The 26,455-nt window shown below is 35.5% G+C and overlaps 1 protein-coding gene across 4 annotated transcripts in view; it reads right to left on the reverse strand.

Moving 5' to 3' along the window:
* TMEM117 (transmembrane protein 117) overlaps positions 1–26,455 on the reverse strand; it is a 589,216-nt gene that overhangs the window by 229,227 nt on the left and 333,534 nt on the right. The gene's annotated exons all lie outside the window — the stretch shown is intronic.

Here is a 26,455-nt window from a genome sequence, read left to right on the forward strand (position 1 = left end):
ATATCAAACCTGCAGGTGACAGGGAGCCGACACAGATAAGTAGACTACATGAGAGAAAAGGATCAAAACATCTATTAAAAGAATACAGAAATGACTGGGGTCTTATAAGTTAAAAGTAAATAATGTTAAATATAAGTTTCTGTTATCATAGCCAATAAACAAATGAGATAGGTACAGAATGGGAGTGGCATGGCTTAGTAGTGACAAGAGTTATATGACAAAGTTTAGTTGTCAGTGCATTCAGTAAGGGTCAATACATTGACGTGATTATCAGAGACAAATGTAATATTGGGCTAAATTAACAGTGTACCTAAAGCATAAGAGGTAACAGCAGAACTCCCCATTTTAAGAAAAACATTGGTAAGTGACCAAGATACTGAAGCATCTTGAATTCAAGTCAATTAAGAAATAACAAGCTGTTGTAGATGCTTGCCCTGAAAAAAAAAAAAAAACTACTTAGGTGAATTATATTATGTGTCTTTAATTAAATAATAGTTTGTCATATGGAAGAGAAAGTTTTGGTATAACCTCGACAGTTGGAACAATAATCACAGAATGTAAGCTCAGGAAAAGTGATTTGGGGGTCATTGTAAGGAGAAAATTTCGAAAACTGAGACTTGTCAAGAGTTGAAATGGGCTTTCCTGTGAAGTAATGAGGTTTCCATTACTGGAGGCATTTAAGCATAGTCTAGACAATTCTTTTGCAAGAATAATCCAATGCTGAAATTAACAAAATAATCATGAAATTCTCCTCCAAAACTGAGAAACTGCAATTAAATGGATGATTTATAACTAAATTTTAGTCAATTCATACCCAAATCAGTCACCACTTTATAAGTTGTGAAGACTGAGTTACTAATAACTTTCCTGAAGCATGGTGAATAGGATAGGACAAAAATCTAATAAAAAAAAGAAATATACAGCGTTTCAGCCTTTGTATACCCAGCTCACCACCACCAACTGAATTTTGAACAATCCACTTCCCTCTATCTGCGGAGGCACAGCCACAAATAAACATAGAACACAAATAAGCTATAAATAAATAAATATCTCAATTATAGTCTGTGCTTATGATTATGTGTGTGGAAAGAGCTGACTGTTTATAAGACTTGGGTAACAGGATTGCAAAGAGCTTGTTCATTTTGCATTGAGCCTTCAATGAGGTGTAACAGTAAATTTTTTGTGTAAAGAAGAAAAGGAAAATGGATGCTCAAAAATATTTTGCCCAGCACATACAATTTTTTATCTAGTGAAGTTTACAGACTTAGAGACTTGACCATTTAGTCAAAAATAGTTAGAAATATCTTTCTTTTCTAAAGCAATGCTTCTTTCTTGAAGTGATAGGTACTACACCATAAATTGAATGCCCCTACATGAAACCAGTAAGAAATGTCTCTTATATTTCTTTAATGGTTTGTAGCTTGATTTTTGTTCATCTGAAAGATGCAGCTGGGACAGTAGTTTATCAATATGAGTAACATGACTGGCTTGAGTATTTTACAGTCATGTAGAACTTTACCCCTTTCCTTCCTGAGCTAGTCCTCCATGATATAATACTGTACCAAACTTCATTTTTTATATTCTTAACACTGTTACTCTCTTCTTGTGTTGTTTTATAAAATTCTGTGAGGATAGCATTTTAAGGACAGTTATTTTGAGGCATATATATATGTATATACATATGTGTGTGTGTGTGTATATATATATAGTGTGTGTGTGTGTGTATAGCATTCTTTCCATCACCAGTAGCAATTCCATAGTACTAGAAACACTTCACAATGCAGAGAATGAAATGGTTATAGTCAAGTGACAGCCACCAAATTTTATTCTCCATATAGAATTATTTTAAAAGGGAAAAATATTTCCTTTTGGTTTAATTAAACCAGAGCTTAATTACAAGCTGAAAGCAAGCTCTATGGCCAATTTCCCTTGGACTCTAGGTTAAGTTATTTGAACTCTCATCCTTCTCTCCACATGTAAGGCAAAAAAAAAAATAGTTATCTGGCACATGTTTGACAGCCTAAGTGCTAAACTCTATAGAACTTTATGGGGATCCATGGATAAACAAATCATAGCTCTTGCCATTGAGGAATTCAGTTTGATAGCGATCTCTATACACGAGATTACTAGTTAACAAAGACTTGCACACTAAAGCAATACTGAGACAGCACTTCTATACTTCATATTAACAGAGATGTATTATTCACTTGTTCATTCCACAGGTATTTATTGGGCATGTACTATGTGCCAAGCACCATTCTAGGTACTGGGTATAAAACAAAGAATGAAAGAGAAAAAAATCGTTGCCCTAGCAGAGCTTAAGTTCTACTAAAAATGATAATGTTCCAGTCTAGTCAACCCTAAGTGAGGCAAGCACTTTCATATGTAGATGGTATTATTCTGCATAATATTAGTAATAATATCTGAGAAGAAAGTTTGAAATAGGTATAAGATTAAACTTCTTTCTTAAAAATCAGACAAACAAATAAAATACCTTCCTTATTCCATCTCCCCCTTGAGTTTGTATTTCATTTTTCTTCCATTACAAACTTCTTGAATAAATCATCTACACTTTCTGTTCTTTATCTTCATCTCCCACTTAACCTGACTGTCTCCAAATTATTTCTACTTCATAACATCTACTGAACTGACTTCCTACATATCAACAAAAACCATTCATTCATTTCAATTAAACCAATAAACATCTGTCCAGGATTTTGCATACCTGACTTTCCAGCAGCATTTGCTACAGTTGACCACTGCTCCCTTTTACAGTTCTCATTCCTTTGATTTGTGATACTGTTTTTATCTGCTGCCCCTCCTCCATCTCTGCTGTCAGTCTTTATCAGTCTACCTTTTCCAGCTCTACCTTCTTCATTTGACAAATAAATAAATAAATGGTGGTATTCCTTGGGCCTTTACCTTAGACCATCATGTCACCTAACTCCATACTCTCTGCTCAGGTAACTCCCATAACCTCTATAATCATCTGTGGGCAAAAGATATCTGAATATGTATATCCAATTGTATTCTTCCCTGAGTTATATGCCCTCAGGCTTGAGCTGATCTAGCTCACCCCTTATTTGACATTTCCATTTATACATCTTTCAGCCATCTCAAACTCAACATCATTATCCCCATCCCACTCTAAACAAACTGCTCTTCTTCTAGTGCTCCCTCACTCAGTGAATGACACTAACCCAGTTTCATAAGCCTGGGGTCATCCTTGCTTCCTCCCCATTTTCAACTCCCACCACTAGTATCACAAAATCTCACCAGCTCAACCTCCAAAATACCTGTCAAACTCTCTTCTCCACCATCAACACCTAAAGCTCCATCTTCTCTGGCCTAAACTCCTAACTGAAATCTCTGCAGCAACTCTTTGTCCTAAAAACAATTATCTATTTTCTAGCCAAAGTAGTGATAAAATTTGCTTCAATAGTTTCTTATATCCTTAGAATTCAAAATATTTACCATATTTTAAAATCTTTAAAGCCTGGTCCTTCAGCCTCTCTAGCTCTTTTCCTCACTCATGAAACTTCAGCCAGAATTGTACAATTTCAAAGTCCTTGTGTTTCTAGGAATCTCTTTCTGTTTGGATCTTCAAACACTCTGATCCTTCTCCATGAGACTCCATGCTCCTGTTGCCACTGCCTCTCTTCAACCTGATGGCTGAGTTTCATTCTTCAGGCATCACCACTTTTTTTGAGAGGTCTTACTTGACCTCCTTCTTTTGAGTCAGGATTTTCTGTTGTGTGATAATCTCACTAGATAAACTCTGTACAAAATGTTCATCAAATGCTCATCACATCTAAATATATTTGTTTTCCCTGCCAAACTGTAAACTCCCTAAAAGTGAGAATTCTGTGTATCTTATTTACACAGAGTACTAGTTATGACATAGGTATTCAGTACATTTTTGTTGAATAAAAGAATAAATAAATGAATGACTTTATTAAAGGTATTCAAAATTGTGGCCTAAGAAAACTCAAAATAAGTAACAAATATAACTGATAAAATTTCATCAGCATGTTATATATTAAAACAAAAAAATTAAACTACCCAGAGCACAAAACTCAAAAGAATAGTGAAGTACAGTGAGCAGGGGTTGGCAACCTTTTTCTGTAAAGAATTGGATAGTAAATATTTTGGGCTTTGGGGGCCACAGTGTCCCTCTTTCACAACTTCTCAACCAGTTATTTTATCCCAAAACAAACTATGCACAATATGTTAACAAATGATTGTGGCTGTGTTCCAGTAAACTTTATTCACAAAAAACAGTGGTAGGCTGGATATGGCCCAAGGGTCATAGTTCTCTCATCTCTTCATTAAATGTCCATATTTGGTTAAAAAAAAAAAAGATATTCACAAAGTATGTTCTCTAATATGCTTAGATTATAATGTCAAGAAAAGAAATCTGGGGTTCTCCAAATTTTACACAGAGTTAAATTAATATGGTTAAAATATTTGCATGGAAAAAGCTTAAAAACTCAAAAAAAATGTTAAAAGCAATTACCAGTGGGTCATGAATCTACGGAGAATTGATTTCTTTTTGAGCTTTTCTGACTTTTCTTAGACATTAACCATTTGTTTTGTATTTAGAAATAAATAATTCATCATTTTAACAATTAGGGGAAAATAAGCATTAAAAGTATTTAAGTGTAAAGGAAATTTATCCATAAATAACTAGAAGAAAATATGTGGGAAACATTTAATTGACTTACTGATAAACTTCTATTATTAAAATTTATGAAATAAATTTCAAAGAAAAAAACTAAAATACATAATAATATCACAATCAAACATTTTATGAAAATAAATATTTAAAGTACCCAAAACAACCTGGGAGGTTTTGTGCAGAAAGTCTGATAAAAATTAATATATTATCTATATTAAGAATCTATTGGTAATAAGAAAGATTCTAGTGTTTTAAGCAACTAAAGAATAAAATAATGTCAAACAGGCAATTCATGAAACTACACACATCTCACAAACTTATGAAAACAATCCACATCCAAACTCAAAAGAAGGTAACCAAGTTAAACACCCCGGCAAATGGCCTCCAACTGTAAAAACACATTGTAAAAACAATTTTACTTTATATCCTCAGTAAAATGAAGAAAGTTATTAAATTGATAAAATAAGAACAGGTTGCCAGGCATGGTGGCTCGCGCCTATAATTCCAGCACTTTGGGAGGATGAGGAAGATGGATTGCCTGAGCTCAGGAGTTTGAGACCAGTCTGGGAAACATGGTAAAACCTCGTCTCTACTAAAAATACAAAACATTAGCCAGGCATGCTGGCACACACCTGCGGTCCCCGCTACTTGGGAGGGTGAGGTGGGAGGATAGCTTGACCCTGGGAGACGGAGGTTGCAGTGAGTCAAGATTTCACCACTGCACTCCAACCTGGGTGACAGAGTAAGACCTCATCTCAAAAACAAAAAAACAAAATAAACAAATGCAACAAAAACAGGCTACTTTAAAAGGTTGTAACTTGAAACTAAGAAAGATTTTGCGGCCTGGGGCCATGGTCCACGCCTGTAATCCCGGCACTTCTGGAGGCCGAGGTGGGTGGATCACATGAGGTCAGGAGTTCGAGACCAGCCTGTCCAAAATAGCGAAACCCCATCTCTACTAAAAATACAAAAATTAGCCAGGTGTGTTGGCATGTGCCTGTAATCCCAGTTACTGGGGAGGCTGAGGCAGGAGAATCGCTTGAACCCAGGAGACAGAGGTTACAGTGAGCTGAGATTGCGCCACTGCACTCCAGCCTGGGCGACACAGCGAAACTCAGTCTCAAAAAAAGAAGAAAGAAAGATTTTGCAAAGAAAACTACCATATAAGTAGGTGTGCTGAAATTAAAAACACATGCACACAACAGAGGTAGTGTTATGGGTTTAAACTGTGTTCCTGAAAAGTATACATTGAAATCCTAGCCCCCACAGAATGTGACCTTATTTGGAAATAGGGTCATTTTAGATTTGATTAGTTAAGATGTCATACTGGAATAGGTGAGCCCTTAATCCAGTATGACTGGTGTCCTAATAGGAAGAGGAGAGCGATTCAGAAAGAATAACTGCCATGTGTCTCGAGACACACAGCGAGAAGACAGTCATGTGAATGAAAATGGAGACAGAGGAATGAATTACGATACCACAAGCCAAAGGATGTCTCAAGTCACCAGAAGCTAAAGAGGAAAGAAAGGATCTTCCCCTGGTGGCTTAGAGGAAGCATGGCCCTGCCAACACCTTGGTTTCAGACTGCTAGCCTCAGAACTGGGAGAGAATACATTTTGGTTGTTTTAAGCCTCTTATTTAATGGTACTTGGTTATGGCAGCCATAGGAATCTAATACAGACAGTAAATAACAGAATATGCAATCCTAAAAGAACCTGTGAAAAATGTTCTCCAGTGGCTTTCCACTCTCCCCAGCATAAAATCCATTCATCTTAACAAAGCCTTCAAGACTTTTACCTGATGTGGCCACTGCTTACAACCAAACTTCATCTCCCAAGCACTGCTGCCTCACCCACTATGTTTTATTCTGGTCATCTTTGAGTTCCTCAAGGATGTTAGTTCCCTTGAGCTAAGGCCTTGGCTGTCTTGAGGCCTTGCATATGCTGTTCCCTATGCCTGGAACACTCTTCCCTCCACTTTCTCTCTGCTTGGCTCCTTCTTATACTTCTCTCCTCCTCAGCAAAAATGTTACTTTCTCAAGAGGCATTCCTTAATCATCTCTAAAGTTACCATCCCCTCTCCCAATCTTGGTATTTCCTGTCATGGCAATCAGTTTCTGCAATAGAAAATAGCATAGTTAAGAGGAGTCTAACTTAGATGGGGTAATTAGGGACAGCCTCTTGACATGTCGGACCACTGAATGGGTAAAACCATTTTACTATGATACTAAATACTATTGCTGAGAAGCGTAACTTGGGAGAAATCTTTCAGGAATACATTTGGCTCAATGTATTCAGAGGCTTCAAAAATATGTTCTAAGAAAAAAACGGGGGAAAGAGACAGTTTTTCCTTTCAAAAGAATTCCAGTCAATCAATGTCGAAGGAAAGAGGGAAATACAGTATCACCATTAGGCAAACACCACAGTAATAATTATTGCTGATAAGACCCACTAATGGATTTTAAGATTAATGGGCAAAAGTTGAGGAGAAATAGGATATTTGTATAAGTCTCAAAGTTAACTCCCTCAAGAGTTAAAAAGAGAAAATACAGAATACTGGATCAGATCTCAGAACAGAAAAATATGTTGTTGGGAAAACTGGCAAAATTTGAATAAGATCTGTAGTTTTGTCTTTGCACAAATGTCAATTTCCTGATTGTATAATTGAATTGTGATTATGTAAAGCATTAACATTAAGAGAAACTTGTTGAAGGGTACAAGGAACTCTCTATACCATTTTTGCAACTGTTTTGTCAGACTAAAATTATTTCAAAATAAAAAGTTAAAAATTTTAAAATTAATTTTAAAAAGTCACAGGGAAAAGAGAACATTGATCCATCAAGATGTAAAATTCACTGGTTCTGCCTCCAGGAGGTAGAAAGAAACTTACGTGGTTCTTTAGACCTTGCTTGGCCTACACTGAATGCGTGTATGTCTGTATTGAAAATGCAGGCTTTAAAACATTTCATCCAAAAAAGAAAAATAAAGTTGGAGGTCTCACATTTCCTAATTTCAAAACTTACTACAAAGAAGGGAAAAGCTTCATGACATTGGAATTGGCAATGATTTCTTGATATACTATGAAAAGGCGCATGCAATAAAACAAAAAATAAATTGAATTTCAAAGTTAGAAACTTTTGTGTATCAAAGAACACCATCTATAGAATGAAAAGGCAACCATGGAATGGAATAAAATTTTTGTAAATCTTATATTTGATGGGGATTACTGTCCAGAATATATAAATAACTCCTACAACTTAACAAAAGAAAACAAATAAGTCCATTAAAAAATGGGAAAAGAACCTTAACAGTCAAATAATATACCCAAAAGATAAACGGATGGACAATAAGTACATGAAAAGATGCTCACCATCACTAATCCTTAGAGAAATGCAAATCAAAACCACGAAGAGATACGACTTCGCACCTGATAGAATGACCATTATTTTTAAAAAGAAAGAAAATAACCGTTGGTGAGAACAAAGAGAAATTGGAATCGCTGTGCATTGCTGGTAGCAATTGTGGAAGCTGTGGAAAACAAAATGGCAGTTTCTCAAAAAATTAAACATAGAATTACCATATGATCCAGCAATTCCACTTCAGGGTATGCACTCAAAGGAAGTGAAAACAGAGAGTTGAAGAGATAATGTACACCAATGGTCACAGCAGACTTATTTATAATAACCAAAAGGTAAAGTAATCCAAATATCCTTCAGTGGAGGAATGAATACACAAAATTTAGTACACATACACAATAGAATACGAGCCTTAAAAAGGAAGGAAATTCTGACATATGCTACAACATGGATGAAACCTGAAAACAATGAGTCAACACAAAAGGACAAATGTTGTATGATTTCAGCTACATAAGGTACCTAGTGTAGTCAAATTCCTAGAGATGGAAAGTAGAATGGTAGCTGCCAGTGGCTGAGGGGAGGAGAAAAAGAGGAATTATTGTTGATGAAACAGAATTTCAGTTTGAAAAGAGGGAAAAGTTCTGGAGATGAATGGTGGTTCTGGTTCCACACAATGTGAATGACCAGAGTCACCAAACTCTACACTTAAAAATGGTTAAAATAGTAAATTTTATGTTATGCACATTTTATCACAATAAAAAAATACATATATTTTAGCTCAAAAGTTCTAATTTTGGGAACCTTTATAAAGAAAATAACATGAAAAAAATTTAAAAGCTTCCTCTACAAGATGTATCATTATTTAGAATAACCCAACACTAGAAAGAGCCTAAATGTCCAACAATAAAAGTATGTTTAATTAAAGTAGGTTATGACCACACAGAGTCATGATACAGTCAAGAAGATTTTAATAAAAAGGAGTAAATGCTTATGTTATTATGCTAAGTAATAAAATAATGTACAAAGGCATAACAAGTTATAAATAAAATAAATCACAGGTTAACCATGGATTTTCACCATGCTAGAAATATTTTCTACCGTTTCAATAAAACAATACTTGGGGGAGGGAAACAGCAGTAGGTTCTCCAAGGTAGCCATTAATCCTACAGATCCAGGATTTTTCTTTTTTTCTTTCTTTCTTTTTTTTTTTTTTTTTTTTTGAGACACAGTCTCACTCTGTCACTCAGGTTAGAGTGCAGTGGTGCGATCTCGGCTCACTGCAACTTCCACCTCCCGGGTTCAAGGATTCTCCTGCCTCAACCTCCCAAGTAGCTGGGACTACAGGTGCGTACCACCACGAATAGTTAATTTTTGTATTTTTAGTAGAGATAGGGTTTCACCACATTGGCCAGGCTGGTCTCTAACTCCTGACCTCATGATTTGCCCGCCTCGGACTCCCAAAGTGCTGAGATCACAGGCGTGAGCCACCGCGCTCGGCCAGATTCAGGATTTTTCTACTTGGCCTACCTGAATATAGGCACTTAAGAAATAACAGGACTATGTGGAATTTTCAAGAGGAGAGTAGATAACTTCTTGTAGTTCTGACTGTGCTGGGCACTGAATTACACACTAGAGCTGCACTATGTAATGCAGACCTCAGAACTGTGAACCTACAGACATTATTTCCTCTCTTCTTCTAGAGAAGAAACTAAGACTCAACAAAGCTAAGCAACTTACTCATCTATTGAAATGGCAGAGCTGAAACCAGAACCCCTCTGATTCTACAGCTTTTTTTTTTTTTTGAGACAGAGTCTCGCTCTGTCGCCCAGGCTGGAGTGCAGTGGCACAATCGGCTCACTGCAACTTCTGCCTCCTGGGTTCAAGTGATTCTCCTGCCTCAGCCTCCTGAGTAGCTGGGACTACAGGCGCGTGCCACCATGCCCAGCTAATTTTTTGTATTTTTAGTAGAGATGGGGTTTCACCGTGTTAGCCAGGATGGTCTCGATCTCCTGGCCTCTTGATCCGCCCGCCTCAGCCTCCCAAAGTGCTGGGATTACAGGCGTGAGCCACTGTGCCCGGCCTACAGCTTATGTTCTTTCTACACTGCAAGTCTCCAGTGTATTATTCTACTTGGGGCAAAAGGAGTGCAGTGGGCCCTGGAAGAATCATATTGATCCCTGGGGGGCATTTAATGCAAGGCAACCTCTCTATGTCTAACAGGACTACAATATTTCAGAATCATTTAAACTCAAGGATTTGACAGCAAAACCATCTGTGGAGATGTTCAATATGGTATACAACAAATTATGCTCAAGTAGAATGGAGGACGTTTTATTGCATATAATTTCAGGAACAAATACATATTCTAGGGGCCATCTTAGTGCATGTATCCTACACTTCTGTGAAACTCAAGTGGAAAAAAGATGTAATAATCCCACAAGAGACTGGAAATCCTTTAAGAAAGAGCACATTTGAAAAATTATTGCAATATTAGTTTGTTCATTCAATAAGTATTTATTAAGGAATAACACTGAGCTACATACATTACTAGTATGGAACAAAAATTATAGGTTTTAAATTTTGACAGACTGGTATATTTCATATTTGATAACAAGCCTTGTAAATTTGGGTAGAGAAGCTAATTTCAGAGACAGGAGTACTTGGAGAATTTAAAATTCTGTGCGAAATTGCTCTTTTCCATTCACTAAGGAAGAAGATTTTGCAGGATGCTTAAATTTGTGTGAACATAGATAGGAGTTTGACTAGAGGACTAATAAATATAATCATTTTCCTGCAAGGCTTGTAGCAGCATGATCATTTAAGTAGTAAAACATGTTTATTTTAGAAATTTTTATTTGTCCACTTAGAAACAGAGCAGTCTTGTGTAATTCACCCCATAAAGACTGAACTTGTTGCCAAATTGCAAGTCTTTTTAATTTTTATACTGACTCTACCTCTAAAACATTTGTAGGAAGGAAAGCAAGTTGTTTTTTCGCATATTTGGTCCAAACACAATGTGAAACTTCATTTCTTTCACAAAATCTATTGTTAATACCCTCCAACAAAATTCACTTTTATAGATTCACATTTTTATTTAACTCAATTAAAGACGCTGGCAGTACTAAACATGAGTGTGGCTAAACTATACTATCCAGTTCCTTGAGGGGGTATCACTGGCCTGTTTATCTGAAATCTTTCTACTTTTTTGACGTAGGTATTTATTGCTACAAACTTCCATCTTAGCACTGCTTTTGCTGTATCCCATAGGTTTTAGTATATTGTGTTTCCATTTTCATTTGTTTCAAGAAATATTTTTATTTCCTTCTTAATTTCTTCTTCAACCCAGTGGTCATTCAGGAGCACGTTTTTATTTTCCTTGTATTTGTACAGTTTCCAAAGTTCATGTTATTGATTTCCAGTTTTATTCCATTGTGATACAAGAAGATAGTTGATATAATTTCAAATTTTAAAAATTTGTTGAGTCTTGTTTTGTGGCCTAATATATGCTCTATCATGGAGAATGTTTCATGTGCTGATAAGAGGAATGTATATTCTACAGCTATTGAATAAAATGTTCCATAAAAGTCTGTTAGGTCCATTTGGTCTAAAGTGCAGTTTAAGTCCAATGTTTCTTTGTTGGTTTTCTCTCTAGATGATCTGTCCAATGCTGAGAGTGGGGTGTTAAAGTCCCCAACTACTATTGTATTGAAGCCTATCTCTCCCTTTATATCTAATAATAATTGCTTTATGTATCTGGATGCTCCAGTGTTGGGTGCATATGTATTTGGAATTGTTATATCCTCTTGCTCAACTGACCCTTTTATCATTATATAATGACCTTTTATGTCTCTTTTGACTGTTTTTGACTTAAAATCTGTTTTATCTAACTATAGCTACTCCTGTCAGCATTTAGTTTTCATTTATGTGGAGTATCTTTTTCCATCACTTCGCTTTCAGTGTATATGAGTCTTTACGGGTAAAATAAATTTCTTTAGGCTGCATATAGTTTGGTCATGTTATTATTTTTTCATCCATTCAGCCAATCTATATCTTTTAAGTGGGGAAATTAATCTGTGTTGTAAAGAGATTGAAGTTTACTGATGAGGAGGTCTTATTTCTATCATTTTGTTCATTGTTTTCTGGTTGTTTTATACATCATCTATTCCTGTCCTTCTCTCGTTGTTTATTATTGTGATTTGGCAGTTTTCTGTAGTGGTAACATTTGATTCCTGTCTCTTGGATATTTGTGTGTCTGCTCAATCAGTAAGTTTGAAACTTTCGTGTGTTCATTCCATGTTGTCACTCATATGTGGAGCTAAAAAAGTTGATCTCATGAAAGCAAAGAGTAGAATGATGGTTACCAGAGGCTGAGAAGAGTGTGGTGGTGGAGGTGGTGGCGGGTGGGTAGTGATCGAGAGAAGTTGGTTAATGGGTACAACGTACAGACAGATAGAAGAAATAAGTTCTAGTGTTTCATAGAATAGTAAGGTGACTATAGTTAACAATATATTGTATATTTCAAAATAGCTAGAACAGAAGATTTGAGCTGATAAATGTTACAAAAAGAAATGATAAATGTTAGAGGTAATGGATATCCTAAATACCCTGATTTAATTATTACACACTGTATACATGTATCAAAATATCACATGTACCCATAAGTATACACAAATATTTTATATCAATACAAAATATACCATCCAGATCATGGTTTAAGTGATTCTCAGAGTATTATCAGGCTTACTATGTCACACTTTCTGCCTCAACTGGCCACTCTATCAAGACTAAGATTGTAGCCCTTTAATTCAGAAATCCTCTTATTATATCCCAGAGTTTACAGAATCTTCATAGCCTATTCTTTTCATTTCAAAATTCATGTTCCTATATTTCCATACTGCTGCCTTTTACAAGGGTTTTTTTCCAGGCCCTCACAAAAGTATAGTCTCTGTAACGGCCTTTGTAACAACTTGGATGGAGCTGGAGGCCATTATTCTAAGTGAAGTAACTCAGGAATGGAAAATCAAACATCGTATGTTCCCACTTAGAAGTGAGAGCTAAGCTATGAGGACAAAAAGGCATAAGAATGACATAATGAACTTTGGGGACTCAGGGGTGGGATGGTGGTGAGGGATAAAAGACTACATACTGGGTACAGTGTACACTGCTTGGGTGACGGGTGCACCAAAATCCAGAAATCACCACTAAATCATACCCATGTAATGAAAAACCACTTTATCCCCAAAACTATTGAAATAAATTTAAAAATAAAATAAGATATTAATAAATTCATAGAAGACAAAAAGAAGTATGTTTTTCTGACTTTGGCTTATGTTTCAACTCCTTTATGCTGTCTCTCAGGTTTTTCTTATTCCACTGTATAGTCTCCTCATTCCAAGACCATTGGGGATGGAGAAAGTTTTGTCCAATCCCAATCCTGTCCTAGCTCCTGCACCAGGCCCCCAGGATCCACTGGGATCCAATCCATTTATTTTAGGATCCCTTTCATCTGGGAAGGGAGAAACAAGAGGTTGTGCCAATATAGGGCTCAATGCCAGATGAAAACAGAAAATACTTTGGGAAAATCCAGTTGACCTGACATATTATGATGAGTGGCTTCAATAATCTCTAAATGCCATTAGCAGATTCAATGTTTGTCTTAAAATATAAAAAGTAACCAGGGTGCAACTTACAATGTTATATTTTAGAAGTCACATTTTTGAACACTGGCTAATCAATGCCAATCCAACAATGCTCTTAAAATTAGTACATTTTGGTGATGCTCACATTTTTATCCTAGGAAGACTCAGTGAAACAATTTTTCCATTCATTGTTCTGGCTGCAGCGAAACAAGGCCAAATTCTCTTTTGTCCTGTAAATAAATCTGATGATGATTAAAAGAAATCTTTATTACCGTGTTTTCCAAAGTTTCACACATTTACCTATTGCTTCTAAGGCAAAGTATGCTTAGGTAAGTTTGGTTAACATTAGGTAAGTTTGCCACCTGATTCTTTTCATACCTATTATCTTTTCATACCTTCAGTAAAAGATCATTTCAGAAAAGGAGACTTAGCTAAAGATAGAAAATTTATATTATTACTAAATAAATGTTGAGCTCGTTCTGGAAAAGTAAAATAAAATAAAACAGGTTTTACAGCATTTTAAAGTTCTCCATGTCCCTAAATGTTATGTCATAAGATCATCTTGTAGACAAAGGTATTAAGAAGGTCTGAAAAGCCTCAGTGAGCAATTTAAAAATAATGCACTCACTACTGAAGATTTTTAATCTTAATTCTTAAATGTGGCTCGTGCCTAAAATTATCTGTTAAAATGCAAATCCTATGGATTTGCTAAACCATTCTTTCTTCCACCAAAGAATGTGCAAGCTTTGCAGCAAGCCATCTCTAAAGTTTTCTAGCCCGATTTCTTCAAATGGCAAATCCCTTATTTAAGACTCTTCAACAGACACTTAAGTGAGACAGAAGAAAGAACCGAAGCTGACCAGAAGGTTTGATCTTCCTGTTAGTGTTGTAGGAATTTTGCATATGCATTTTTCCAATGTTGGTGACCAGTCAAAATACACTGACCAGATCTCTTAGGATTTTTCCTAGGGAGCAAAAATCACCTGAAAAGGCTATTTTTTTTAAAATCCTTGATTTAATAATTAATTTTGAGAAAGGCCATCATGCAATACCTACTCCAAAGGTCACACAACTAAATGTGTTATTAGTCTGCCTTTAGGAAATGGAGGCAAGACAACATCAGAGACATTTTCAATGGAACAAGTGCAAAGGCCACTGCATGATCAGTATTCATTCAGTCTCATAACTATTACAACTTTATTTATGCATTCATTCATTCAGTCTTAATGCTATAGTAAACAGATACATCTGGAGGGAAGAGGAAGAAAAAGGACAAGATATAATGACTCTTTGTAAAAGCAGTTAGGTTTTGACCATATAAGCTTCTAAATCAAGAAAATCCAAGCAGCCAGTTAATGGATATGCATTAGGTCAGAGCATGAAAGGCTAAGAGAAAGGTTGAGTGACAGATGAGGGAGCAGTTTTACTGGAAAAGATCAGAGATGAGTTACTTTGTCCAACACCATTCAGCTCTGTCTGGGGAGGGAGAGAAAATGCACCCTGAGGGCATGGTTTCATGCAGAAGAGTATTGAGGAAGCTGAGACAGTGGGGCCAAGAAGTGGCACCTACCCCAGAGTTTGTATGAAGGCCTAAAGAAGGGAAACTATGTCAAGTGCTGTAGAAGGGAATAGGTATTTAAAGACTGGGGTAGACCACAAATTCTCTGTCCACATACAGTGCCCAAAGTTGCTGTGGTTCTCTTCTATGTCTCCGAATATATATCATCATCTTTATTTTGGAGGAGTTCTCTAGAATGTCCACGTTCTCTGGAGCTCCATATGGCATCTCATTCTTTAAACTCACTTTAGTGTTTCAAATAAAAGGCATATTCTGATGATTCCCAGATGACTGCATAAAGTCTAATTTATTTTCCATATCTGACTGCTGACTGTACTCCTCTACCTTGATGTTCCATAGACGCCTCAACTAACATATACATCTGACCTCACTACCTCTCTCACCACATAATTCTCACCTTCCTGAATTATGGATTTTTGTGATCAGTGTCAACTTGTCACTAGGTATACCTATCCATGTAATAAAAATTAATTAATGGATTAATTTGCCACTACCATAAACCAAGAATAGGGAATAAGTATAATAGTACAACCAACTGAAATACTGAAATAAAATGATAATATGGTAATAATAATAGATAACATGTAGTAAGTGCTTCCTACATGCCAGGTATCTTCTAAGTGCTCTGCCTGCATTAATTCATGTAATCTATATGCTTACTAAATGATAATTACTAAGAACTGTGCTAGGGTATGTCACACACACATATGCATTTACAAACGGCATATATAAATTCCATTCATTTAATTAGCAGAACTCCTATAAGGGAGCATTAGTATCTCACTTTCCTTTTAAGGAAATAGGGGCAATAAAATCAATAGCAATAGCTAGCATTTATGAGAGCCTATCATGACATAAGTTCCATGCTAAGTGACTTACAAGGATGTAGGTATCAGTTCACTTTACCAATAAGGAAATTAAGACCCAGGTCATACAATTAGTAAGTACCAGGATTGAGATTTAAACCCAACTGTAGCCAAATTCAACATTCTTTCCACTATTAATAGGTTATCTTTATTATTTTCTGTTTATTAAGATAGGAAAAGATGCAAAAATTTTCAGAAAAATTTCATCAAAACATAATTATAGTCACAAACCTCCAGGGATTAATTTGTGTTTATGTTAACTATTGAGTAAAGAGAAATATGTATTTTGATGTCAAATAAATGGGGTGTTACTCAATATCCCTGAAAACCCTATTGCCCAGTGCTCATTGTACTTCACGAGTATAGCCAATTAGTGACTGTGTAACCTTGACTCAAAATGCCTCTACTTCTTCAGCTATAAAATAGAAATAATCATAATATACCTAATAACATTTGGCTCTAAATAAATCAATAGGTTTAAAACATTTAGAACAGGCTCTAGCACATAGATTCAAATTTTGTATATTACTATTGTAGTTACTATGGCAGCTACAATAATTAATTTCAAACCACCAACACAGATCAAGGCATTGATAGGGTAATTTCTTTTTTCATAAACAGGATCTCATTATGTTGCCCAGGCTGGAGTGCAGTGGACCAACCATAGCTCACAGCAGCCTCAAACTCCTAGGCACAAGTGATCCTCTCACCTCAGCCTCCCTAGTAGCTAGGACTACAGGCATGCCCCACAGAGCCCAGCTAGTTTTAAATTTTTTTGTGGAGACAGTGTCTTGCTATGTTGTGAGGCTGGTTTCAAAATCCTGGCTTCAAGCAATCCTCCCACCTCAGCCTCCCAAAGTGATGGAATCACAGGTGTGAGTTATCACACCCAGTTAATTTTTTAAATGGTATAAGGAAATTCAACATTATTCAATAGTTATATTCCTGAAAAACTATATACAAATCAAAATTTTAATAAAGTAAATAGCATTCTTGCAGAAAATAAGCTTCATTGGTGGATCGTACTGCACTGTAACTAGTAATTTCCCTTTATCACTTATCTTTAAAAATGGAAAAGTGGAGAAATATGGATATTTATATATTAACTTTTCTGTGAGTTATATAAGTATGTGTATATATATACATGTATGTGTACGTAATTTACTTAATGCATGAACAAAATAATTTAGATGCTTAATCTAACATCACTGAATTGCCTTGGTGATCTAAAAGGGCTAATGCAGCTTACAAATACATGAGCCTTCCTCTGTGGATTGGACATCTACACATCTACACATTCTCAGTACTTATTTTTATCCTTGGAATACCTTCAGGGAATGTCATGTTGCTTTCCAGGCTAGTAACAGGGTCCTGCTAGTTTACAATCTGCCACTTCTCTCTGAGCCTTCCTTTGGCCAGGGTCTTTGTGCTTTCATCCACTCTCTGATTTGAAACTAGGAACCTGGGTGGAGATGAGCATTATCCTAAATTGCCTACATTTGTTCCTGTGCCTGCTCTGTCATTTCCACACCAACACTTTGTTTCTCACCGGGCATCTGGTAGCTTAGATTCTTTATTAAAATTATGTTTTAGTAGTATCAAGAACCATCTGAATTAAGTTCATTCTGCTGGTGTTTTCAACAAAGTTACAAAGTAATTAATAATTTTATCAGCATTTTAACTTTTAATGGCATGTTTACAGAGGAACCATAAATATACTAATGTTTAGGGTATCAGCGCTAATTCACAGGCACGCAGAAATTATATGACCCACAGTTTGACACCAAATCTTGTGATTATCTGGCTGCACATTATTATCATGAATTTCAAGCATGAATAGGCAAAGCCTTCATTAGAAATTATGGACCCACTGTTTAGGAAAAAAAAAATGCTAACATCAAAAGTGAGGCTGGCATTTGGTAAGCTTTCAAAAGCACAGCTCTGCAATTGTTTCAGCTTGATTAACCATTCACACCTTCGCATTTGTTTTAGAAAACTAAACCATCTGCAGTTTTTGGTTTAAAAAAAAAAAAGTCTTTAAAGAGTAAATAATACTATTGGACATGGCAATCTGTTTTCCCTGTAGGTAAATAGAACAAGAGCTAGAGTCCAACAAGCTGGCAAACAATGTTTTTTCAAAGGAAAGGAAATACTAAGAAGACAGAGATTTTAAGGCAGTAACAGACATTCCATCTGAAGAGGACTTAACACTTTCAAACTCAGCCTTCAACTTCCCACGGCTGTAACACTTGGTGATTAAGGATTGCTATTCATCATTTCTGCTGCTGAAATATTATCCCAGAACCAATACAATTACCTACCCATAAAATATTTTCCATTTGCCACCCCCATCTCCTATCAGCCCAGTACCACAGATATTCTCTACAGATTTCTTCCTCCCAGCACCAGACATCAAACATGCATCACCCCAGTCTCTGAGGTTGCTGGCATCTTGTATTCTGTAACCTTTGCTCCTCCTCACCTTTATTCTCTACTTGCACATTAGCTACAATCTGCCAGCCAGCTGTACCACAGCAAAGATGCCAAAGACCAGGGCAGACACTGATGGCTACTGACAACATGGTCAATAATCACTTTCCTATTTTGTAAAATCTTTGTAATTGACATTTTCAGGGCTGCTATTTTTTTTAAAAGTTCCCAAAATGCAATTTAATTTTTGCAATAATATTTATAGAGTTTATTATTTTCCAATTGTACTAAAATACCCTAGACCCAACATTTAAACCTCAACAATATATGATTAAATTTTTTAAGATGCCATAGCAACCAAAGATTAAATTTGAATTTGTATAATAGAACTCAGACTCCCTTAAAAATTGTCTCTCAGCTGAAAAGAATACTAATATAATTTTGTGTGGAGTCTTGTCAAGTGCTTTCAAGAAATGTCAAACTATATTTTTAGCCATGGAGTTTGCTTAATCCCATAAGACACTATCTTGCCTTTATGTTGACAAATGAACAGGACTGAAATATCAGGGATCTGAGCTTGTGTCAGGATCCACTTCACATCAAAAGTTGTTCTTGAGCAGTTGTTTTGTCAACACTTTTGAATTAAAATCTGCACTTACCCTTATGATTCCCCTGAGTTTACTATTGAATTCTTTTGTTGTCACACCTGAATTGACTCCAAGCTTTACTTTTATAGACAAGTCAGTGAAATGTTGTGGAAACATAACGCAGAGGAGAGGTCCTGATAATTGTCACTGACTAGGAAAACACCACCTTTACTCTCTGCTTCCCAAATTTGCTTCCTGAATTACATATCTGGCCCAAACTCCCTTTCCTTCATGTTTTTCTGCAAATAATCCATTTTAGAGAATATAGCATTCATCCTTTAATAAAATCTGCTTCTTGGACTCTACTAAAACAACCAGGACTAAAAAGATATGCAAGAAAACTATTTGGATGAATATCTAATTTTTGCCTCAAATATTCATAGACTTTAGAACTCAGAACTCATCAGGATGGAAAATTATGAGACAAAGTTTTACGGCAAAGCTCAAATTATCTACTTTGAGTCAAGATTATATTTTAAACTTTCGCATTTCTCAATACTTCTTTTTAGTCACTTATTTTAATAAATGGAACTATGATTTGCCTGCTCAAGACTGTCTTACCATCTTTTGAAAAGTATACCTAACATATAAGCATTCCTTAGAGAACACAAACTTTTTATGGTGTGTTTTCATCACATAATTCATATTTTAATTTCTATAAGCAGAGAAAATTGTAAAATGACATAACACTAACATCAGGTATATTTATAATTCAGAGTGACCTATTTACAGCTGACCTCATTAAAAAAGGTTGCTATGTAAAATAGTGATTTTACAGTCTTAGTATCAGTTCCTATTTGGCTAAGCTTTGGAAATGACACCAGAGCAACAATAAAAAGATGTTAAAATTAGTAAAAAGTCTTCATTCAGAAAATCCAAATTGAGCACGATATTTTAAGATGTTCTAATGTATGAAACACTGTAATTTTTTAAATTAAGTAACACTAACAATATTAGCAGTCATAATTTCACATGTGTTATCTTTTATCTTACAGTGGCTCACAGTCATATCTTCTAAGTAGTAATTACTAAAAGTAAGCCAACCCCTGAGCAAATGACAACAATACCTACTAATGTTTAATAAGAAGTAAGGAATCAAATTAAAGCACATGAAGAATTGGGGGAGCAGATCATTTACTGGTGGGCAGTTAAATCAGAAGAAAGTTTATGTAGATGATACTTTCTTGCAATAGGCAAAATTATAAAAGGATTGTTCTTCATATTATGAACTGAAAGCAGGGGCTGGCAGTGCTTGTCCTGATAACTAGAGAGGGGAAAACTTCTTAAATATTATCTGAGCCAAAGCCTGGGCATAGTAACATCTGTCAGTTTTTCCATCAAGGATGGTAGAATCTAGCCTTGGGAAAAGTGGAATTCACTGTGAGCATCAAAAGGAACCCAGAGTCAAAGTTGCTCTGTAAGTATCCCACAGCAAGTTCTAGACTTAACTCTGGAGGCTAGGTAACATTTATTGAGCACTTATATTGCCTTGTGCCAATGCATGGGCCCTTGGGGTGCTGCAACCCAAAAAGAAAGCCAGCCCTCTTCATATCCATCTTATCCTCGTGCCTGCTTGTTGTATAGTCTTCCAGTACCAAAAGATTCTTCCTCTTGGTTTCTCCTCAACCTTAATATCTGATGAGTATGACCCCATTAATATCTGATTTTGACATATAATATGTCAAAATGTTCCCATGCCAAACTTCCTGTAATCACCTTAGAGAAACAGTCCCCACATTTTTCTGCATTTTAGAATCTCTAGGAATCTCTTGAACATTCCAACAATCCAGGCCACATGTAGACAAGTTAAACCATTATCCTCGAGTGAGACACAGGCAACAGATGTCTCTGAAACTTTCCAGGTGATTCCAGTACGCAGACAAGTTTGGGAATCGTAGCCTTATGAAATTCAGGTAAAAACTGATTAGAGCACCCAACTAAACAATAAGCTCTGTTCCCTAAATCTATATATAAACTGCTTAAGAGATTTATACATACTGACAGCTTAATGATATTTGTATTCATTTACGATTTCCACAATGCATATTCATTAAGTGCCCACCTGCACACAATTTCCTGATGATAAACTAATGCTAGTAAGTGAGTCAATAAATACAGCATGAGCTTGAGGTCTCTCTGCATGCATGCTGGTATAGGCTAACCTGATTACTATAACAATAATTTAATTAACACTTCAGTAAGTGTTACTATGAAAATGCTTTTTGCCTACTTGAGCCTTAAATGTTTGGGTGGAATTAGTGCTAAGCAGTACAAGGATTCCAGTTGTTCTTATCAGCTATGATTAACATGCAGAGAGTCCTTGTCTCCCCTAAATTTTAGTGGACAGAACAGGGAGAACCAACCTTTTACAGGACGGATAAGTTTAAGGGTGTGATAGAGACATTACAAAATGGCAACTGCCCCAAACTCATGCCCTGTGCTGTGCTGTTCTTGCAATATTCATGTCATAGTCAGTTTCCAGATTAATGTACCCTGTTTTAAAAGTACAAAACAGGACTCCCTGTCAGATGACCAAGGGGCAGAATTTCTGCTGAAATTATATCCTACTTTGCATTAGTGATATTTTTGTTTAAAACCAAATTTTAATGCTTCTTTACAAGAAACAAGATCTCTGGTTCAACGCAGCTCCCCTCAACTCCTCACAGCCCCTTTTCTCTCATACCAGATGTTTCACACTTTTACTAGATCAGCCTGGCCTTGACGGTATTTGAATTTGCAATGCTGGTATTTATTATTTATGCAAGTTTAACAGAGAAAGCCACTGTCACTCATTAAAAACCTCACCACAAACTGATGACTTAAGCTACTGAAACATGGTTGGTAAGATCTCAACACACCAAAAGGCATTGCAGAACAAATTCTACATAGCATGACCATTTGCCAAACCAGCAAGTCTATGGAGGGGCTGGCTGGAACAAGACTATTGAGAGATTAATAACAGCAAGTTAACTTCAAATGCAATGGTATTTTGAGTCAATTTTTATCATATTTAATACAGTCTAATGTTTATTCCTTACTAATTTGTTATGACTTTACATGTGTTTCATATATATTTATTAAGTGAATAGATTCATGAAGAAATAAGAGAGACCCTCAGTGGAGTTTTGGAATACTAAAGGCGTGTAATTTTGCAACATCAAAATTTGATAAAATATTATAAAACTATGTATACAAACAGCTTATTTCATGAGTTTTGTTATCTCAAAATGTTTGTTGCAACAAAGTGACTGAATGGAGGCAAAAAGATGATTATCTTAGGAAATATTTGGACAAAAATAGTAGCAAAAATAAATTTGGACTATTCCTCATTTAGTTGAATAAGCTCTGCACTTCCCTTGACACGAGAGAAAACCTTTACTCAAAGATATTATGGTCTACAGAGATAGTCAGCTGAAGGTGTCACCAATTTTAGAAAGATAGCCACGGCATAACGATAGAGACTTGTAAGGCTAAGAAAGTAAAGTATACAAAAGTACCAGGAATAATTATTCTGCTAATTTTTTTTTAAAAAATCATATAATCAAAACAAGGGGTTTTTAGATATATAGCATATTGTTTGGGGGCAAACTGGTTCACTTTGCTAATTTTTTATTTAAGTAAAATAAAATGCCTGCATTTTTTTTCAAACCTGCAATTTAGATTTGCCAAAAATCTTCCTTCAAATTGATTGTTCGTTCACATTGAAAATGCCAAAGAGAAATTAGGATAATTACGACATAAGAAAAAAAGCACTTGGGTTTTATAAATTATTAGGTTTCATTTTTCTTCAGTAGCTACAGGTTCATAGTATTTTTATGATGTATTTTAAAACCTTTACAAGAGGTGCTATTCTTTCAATGAAAACAGATGGCTTCTCTCTAGGTTTTCTGTTTCAACTCACGCACTTGACTCATAGGCATTACTTCTCATATATCCTCTGGTCAGTAGTCAAGAACAATTTGGAATTCTTAATGTGGCCCATGTGGTGTCCTATTTTTTTTTGTGAGTCCTTGTCTATAGCATTTAAGAAACTGTTGGTGTGGACTTTATCTTCTGTTTTAACTGATATCTTTGGAAATGGCAGAGATGTTTATTTGATCTTACACCTAACCGGTAATTTCTACTGCTGTTGCATGCTTAATTGACTCCTTATGCAATATCATGTTCCAAAAGCTACTTAAGATGTTTCACTGAGCAATTTGGTAGACTAGTGAAGGACTGTGGAGGCAGGTCCAGGTCTGAGATAAAGCTTAATATATTTTGTCAGCCAGGGAAAAAAGAAGTTATTTATTTCCTAATCAGCTTTCAGATATATAAGAGAAGAATATATCCCAAACATAGTTTTAGGAAAACTCTTACTTAACCATTTCTTATCAAATATTATACTCCCTGTGTTCACTCAAATACTTTAATCTCTTGAAAACATAATGGAGTTTTTATGAAGCAACAACAATAAAGCATAAATACAAGGTACTTCACTGCTATAAATCTCTTTTTGATGTTTAACTAAATATGATTAAAACATATTTAACTAAAAACGTGGCATACTCTATGAATATAAAAAAACTGTACTGCTCTAAAAATCTGTGGAGCAAACAATTGCTAAAGAACAGCCATTTCATACAAACCCTTAGCACTTAAGTAACCAGGAATTGCAGTATCTGTCTTAAAACAATAATAAGATAAAACTTATTCCTTCACTTTCTTCCCATTCCAGAAATAAGATGCTTTCCACCATCTTTATCAAAAGGAAATAGAAATATAGGAATTTAAGAATTTTCTAAAGTTGAAAAGCAACAGTTTGGTTGAGATATGATGGTTATATCATTTCATGCCTAAAAAGATACTCACTTTCCCCATCTGATGACAAAATTCAACAAATTGACATGTAAGCAGAAAAAAAAACTGAACCAAAATCTATGCCTATATGCCATGTTGGATTAAGATCTACTATAAAATATTTGCGGCCGGGCGCGGTGGCTCAAGCCTGTAATCCCAGCACTTTGGGAGGCCGAGATGGGCGGATCACGAGGTCAGGAGATCGAGACCATCCTGGCTAACATGGTGAAACCCCATCTCTACTAAAAATATAAAAAAAAAAACTAGCCAGGCGAGGTGGCGGGCGCCTGTAGTCCCAGCTACTCGGGAGGCTGAGGCAGGAGAATGGCGTAAACCCGGGAGGCGGAGCTTGCAGTGAGCTGAGATCTGGCCACTGCACTCCAGTCCGGGCGACAGAGCGAGACCCCGCCTCAAAAAAAAAAAAAAAAAAAAAAAAAATATTTGCAAGAAAATTATTCAGTTTGTCAGAAGACTATAGTATGTGAAAGCAATAAAAACTTTGGAACCAGACTGCCTGGGTTATATTCCAAGTTCTGCCATTCATGCTGCTGCTATCTGTATGACCTTGGGCAAGGGCAAGACACTTAACCTCTCTAAGCTTCAGTGTCTCTATCTGTTTCAAGGTTTTTATGAATGGAAAATCAGTATGTATCTGATATAAAGTTAATGATACAATAAAATGAGTACTCGTTAATATTAGCTGAGATTAGAACTTGAAATATTAAGCTATGTGCTTCTTTTGTAGTACTTCTGGAATTAGTTGAATGACATCTCTGATCATTTCTTTTACCTTTACCCTGATCATTTCTTTTACCTTTAGTTAGCACCTCCTGCAGGCCCAGCATGATTCTAAAATATGTATGTGTGTGTGTGTATGCACTATTCTAAATATATTTATATTATATATACTTTAGAATACTTAGAATTATATATTTATATATCTTATATATATTTATATAATATATTATATTTATATATCTTATATATATTTATATAAATATATTATATTTATATATAAACATTATTCTAAATATGTGTATTTAGAATAGTTCTTGGCCCACAGGAGGCACTAAATAAAGGTGAAAGAAATGTTAAGAGAGCCATCCAACTCCTTCTAAACGTACTACAAAAAAGCACACAGCTTCTTTTTTCAATCTCTAATATAAGCCTATATTAACAGCTAGCACTCATTTCATTATATCATTGACTTTCAAAGAGGAAAAAAATCAAGTATTAATGCCTCCTGGGCTTTATTCAAACTTCTTCAGGTAAGTGGTGGATAAATAGTGCTTTAAAAGATGTGGAACTTTATGTTAGAAAAATCATAAAGAATATGTGGACAAAGGAGGCACCCACCTAGAGGAAGTATAAACTAAGTAATAGAAATAAAGTATAATGGAATTGAAAGAAGCTGAAACTAAGTTGGGGATGAAAAAGATGAAAAATGAGTATCCCCTGTCTCTGGTGGGAATGTCTTTCTGTAAGAGATGTCCTCAGTTTTTTCATATCTTAATGTAGTTCAATTCAATACCTAGGTGAATTTTCCTAGGTGTCTTTCATATTCTTAGTAAATATGAATATAACATTTATATTCCATAAATTTTTAATAAATATAAATTACATACAATATACCTATCACATACTATGGAATTATTTGATATTTTGATAGGCATTGACATTAGGAGACTTACAGTGAAAGCCAGAATTTGTGCCTCTATTCTTAAATATCTATACATTATAGTACAATCTTTTTTACCCAGAAATCCTTTTTTATTCTATTTCTATTTTTATTTTTTTAATTCCAAAAGTCCTGAAAATTAAAAGACTCTTGATCACCACTTATGATGCTATCTGAACACAGGAAGTTAGACTCTCCTGCCTTATTAATTTTTTAGTGGGAACTTATTATTTTGAAGGAACATGAAACACAGAGCTAAAATATTTATAGAGACATTAAAATATTTATACATGCAAAAGCAAAATGACCACATTTACTTCCCTCTAAACTTCCTAATGAGCAAAAAGGAAATGTAAAAAATAATTTCCCTTTTATGCTCGTTGCTTCAATCAAATGACCAAACAAACTGATTTTTTTTTTTTTGGCAAGTATGGATGCCATTAAATTTGCTGTCCTTGGGTTTTGTCTGTGTGATGGTCCATGTTGGTGCCCCACTCACATCCTCTTGACCTACTGGAGCACTCCATTCCCCAAGAGCACAGGCCCAGGAGATCTGGCTGAGGGCAGACTTTATGTGACACCATATAACTGTATCTTTGCTTGCCTCCTTCTCTTTCTCTCTCCTGTTTCTCTCTTCTCTTACAGATTCTCCAAGAGTACATCCTCTTTAAATCTTGTGCTCCTAAATCCCTGATGCATGCTTTTTTTTCTCAGAGAACCTCACATAACATGAAATCTTTATAG

Source organism: Trachypithecus francoisi, unplaced genomic scaffold, assembly GCF_009764315.1.
Source record: "Trachypithecus francoisi isolate TF-2019V2 unplaced genomic scaffold, Tfra_2.0 Lachesis_group11, whole genome shotgun sequence".
Lineage (NCBI taxonomy): Eukaryota > Metazoa > Chordata > Mammalia > Primates > Cercopithecidae > Trachypithecus > Trachypithecus francoisi.